The sequence below is a fragment of the Octodon degus genome, unplaced genomic scaffold (assembly GCF_000260255.1).
Source record: "Octodon degus isolate 3935 unplaced genomic scaffold, OctDeg1.0 scaffold00010, whole genome shotgun sequence".
Classification (NCBI taxonomy): Eukaryota; Metazoa; Chordata; class Mammalia; order Rodentia; family Octodontidae; genus Octodon; species Octodon degus.
The window spans coordinates 21,135,518-21,139,449 of NW_004524586.1; positions in this window are offsets into that span (position 1 = coordinate 21,135,518).

Genomic DNA, 3,932 nt, shown 5'->3' on the forward strand with positions numbered 1-3,932 from the left:
GTGGTGCTGGGGGATTGAACCGCGGTCCCTGTGCTTTGCTAAGCTTGTTCTAAGTAGGTGCTTTAGACCACTGAGCCATCTCACCAGCCCTCTAACAGCTTTTAATATTATGTTCTTGTATTGAACTTCTGGAGTCTTGACTATTACATGCCTTGGTGTAGAATTTTTTTCATCATGGCTGATTGGAGTTCTGTATGCCCCTTTATATGTATAAATACACATAACTTTGTTTTCCCTGCCAGGAATGTTTTCTGTCATGACTTTTATGAACAGGTTTTTTAAAATATCATTTGTGCCATCTTCTACTTTTCTTTTTCATTGACTCCAATGAATTTTGTGCTATTCTTCTTTGCATTATCTAGCAGCTACTGGATTAATTTCTTATGGTCCCTTGCCTTTTTTAATAAACTTTTCTTTTATTATCACTAACCATAATCCTGTCTTCTATATCTGAAATTCTGTCCTCACATTGTTTTATTATCCTGTGGCTGCTTTCAATGAAAATTTTAATCTCCAGGATATCTGCTTGCATCTGCTTTAGGGATTCTATTTCTTTACTATGTTGGACATTTAAGGTTTCCATCATTTTCCTAAGGTCCTCTATTTTTAAAAAAAATTATATTTTTTCTAGAGTCACTAAACATGTTTTTCTTTGTGGTCAATATCTCTGTATTTGCCTGAGAAATTATTGAAGTTCAGGCTGGTTTTGGAATGTGAGACTGGACCAGATTTGTTCACTTTCAGCAGTTCTGCTGGCTTGAACTTTGCTCCCTACCCCCTGCTTTCTTGAGCTTGGCTCCTTGACTCTGTCACTGGGAGCCATTAGATAGAACTCACAGCTGTTCTGAGTTCTAAGCTCACTTGACCCCTCTTCCAGATGGCTAGCCAAACACCCTCTGCTTAAGGATGTCTGAACCCTAGTAACTCAACAGGCACTGCAGTTTGCTGTGTTCACTGGTGTGTTTCCCCATGGAGCTTTCTAAGGTTGTCAATAGTCACTGTGGGTCTGCAGTTGGAGCCACGTCTCCCACACAGTGAGTCAGGGCTCAAGGAGAAAGTGCCATCTGCCACCTCCTTCTTCACTGAATCCCTCTCAATGAAGGTTTTATTTTTGGCTCATGGTTTTGGAAGTTACAGCTAATAATTGAACCTATTGATTTATAGCTGACATTCAATTCTGATGTCTCAGCAGGAGGCTTGTTGAGAGACCTCTTTTCCATTTCTCTCCAGAGTATGAAAAGGATAGAACTGGGGGTAAGAGAGGGAACATGGAACTGGGGCTTCAAAGTGCCTTAGAATTTTTTTTTCAAGTTTTAGGAGCCACATTCTACATTTATTCTTGCTATTGGGTCTCTAGTTGAATCCACTCAAGCATAGAGGAGGAACTGGAGAGGAAGGCTTTGCAGTGAGGGTGTAATAGCTCTTTCAGGAATTGAGAACAAAATCAGAGCTGAACTGGGGTATGGGGCCATAGTGGCCCTTAGACTGCAGAGAGGAGGGACTGAGATGTTTCCTTTCAGCTGTAACTTGAGCTGAGGAAGATGTTTCAGTTGACCTTGGAATTTCAGTACTTCCGTTTCACTCATCACATTTCCAGTGCTGGCTATATGACTAGTGGCTACAATGCCATTTGGTGTGGATACAGATTGTTTCACAAGAAAGCATTGCTTGATTAGGGTTGATGGTCATGGTTACTGTATATGTTCTCAGGCCCTGTTCTAACTCATTGAAGACACGTAATAACTCATTAATGAGTAACAGTAATGATTTTTTAAAAACATTTATTTATTTATTGTGTGTGTGTGTGTGGCCAGTTCAGCCCACCAGGGGGCGGGGCTGGCTGGCATGTGGTGCTGGGGGATCGAACCGCGGTCCCTGTGCTTTGCCAAGCTTGTTCCAAGTAGGTGCTTTAGACCACTGAGCCATCTCGCCAGCCCAACAATAATGATTTATGATACGGATTAGTTTGAACGTTAATGCTATGCAGTAGAGACATATTAGTAGAATGAAAATACTATGTACAAATGAATTTTAGAACAACTAGGAGAAATCACTTTACTAAATATTGCTACTGATAGATATTTGGGGCAGTGACAACATATAGCATCTGCTGTAGTTTGGGTCTAGAATATTCCCCAGAGGCCCATGTGCCTAAGGTGTCAGCCCCAGCTCATAGGACTACTGGGCTGTGGTAAAGCCTGTAAGGTGTGGGGCCTAGTGGGAGGTCTTCTGGTCATTGGAGGCACCTTCAGGGAGACAGTGGGACTCTAGCTCATTCCTCTTCCTCTCTTTTTACACCTGGCATGAGATGAACTGTTTTGTTTTGTCACATCTTCTACTATGATGTGGTGCCACAGCCACAAAGCAGTAGGTTCAATTATGAACTGAAGCTTCCAAAACCATGAGCCAAAAATAAAACTTTCCTATTTATTAGTTGATTCATTCAGGTATTTGTTACAGTGTGGAACATACCCATTCTTTTAGGAGAGATACATTCTTTTAAATTTCTTTATGAATTACCACCTTTCTTCTTCAACACCCCATCAATTCCTGAAAACAACCATGGGGTAATAATCTTATTTGATGACACAGAAAAGGAGACTTAGAAAAATTAAATTCCTTTTATCAGATGTAGCCAAAGTGGAACCTGGATTCATATTCGTGCAGCACTAACCGGCTCAAGAGTGTCAGGCAGTTACATAAGGGAGTCTTGGGATCTCTCCTGGATTTAGTGGAGTTCCCCAGGTCACAGCCTGCCAGCTGGTTTTCCCCACGACATGAAGGCCACCTTCTTCAGCACGTCTTCAACCAGCCCCTACTTCAGGCCGATTGAGCTTGAGCTTCATGGACCATTGCCTGTCCCAGTGTTCTCACCTCTAATTCTTGGCAGGTCCCTGGGGCTGCCTGGGGTTTCCTGCCTGCCTTCTCTGCTGACCTTGTGAGATGCACTCCAATGTCTTGGCAGAGAAGCCCATCCTCTGCACACCTGTTTCTTACCTGTGGAAACCTGGACCTCCTTTGGCTTGGGAGTTTCCAGCTATGAATTTGTCTTCTGACTCCTTACTCAGTTGGATGTCAGGAGCCGAGTCCCGTCTGTGCCTTCCCTTACTGAACTCATCATTTTATACCAGGAAGTGCCCAAGGAAACACACTCTGGTATGAATGAAGTTGGTCTGCTTTTCATATTATTAAAATGCTTTAATCTGTAAGTGATTCTCACATTCCACCCTGCTGAGCAGGTCTACCGTACAGGATATGACCTGAGTGAATGTGGAAGGAGCTAGCCTGACCATGTAGGGAAGGCTGGGGGACAGGCAGGGAAAGCCACGGGCCTCAGTGAGGTTTCTGGCAAAGAGTTAAAACCCTTGCTAGAGAGATTATTGGAGGAAGCAGGCAGAACTGATCAGCAGCCTGACTCCCCTTGGTGCCGAGGTCCCAGCTCGCACCTCTGCATCTCCAGTTAAGTACAAAGAATACAAAGCACACCAAGTGGGGAAGGGGCTGCATTACAGAAAACTCAATGGTGAAATATGCGCTCACATCTGCACATATATATGCATATACATATATGTATATATACACATACGTATATATTCTCTCATCATGTTACCGCACTAAAATGTTTAGGTATCTCTTTACTGACTGCTAACTCAGCCTTGCATGTAAGACCTATCATATATGTTACTTTGTTAAGTGAAATTCTGTATCACTTACAATTTTTCTGATCGAATACTATTTTGTACTCTCTTTATAAAATAAAACAAATTAAAAAATTTTTTTAGAGATAGCACCTTGGCAGGACAAAGAGGGGCTAAATGAGCTTACCCAGGACTTTGCATGCCAGAGAGAGGAGGGAGCAGGAGGGAGGCAGCAAGAGAAAGAGAGAGAGAGACAGACAGACAGACAGACAGACAGACACACACACACACACA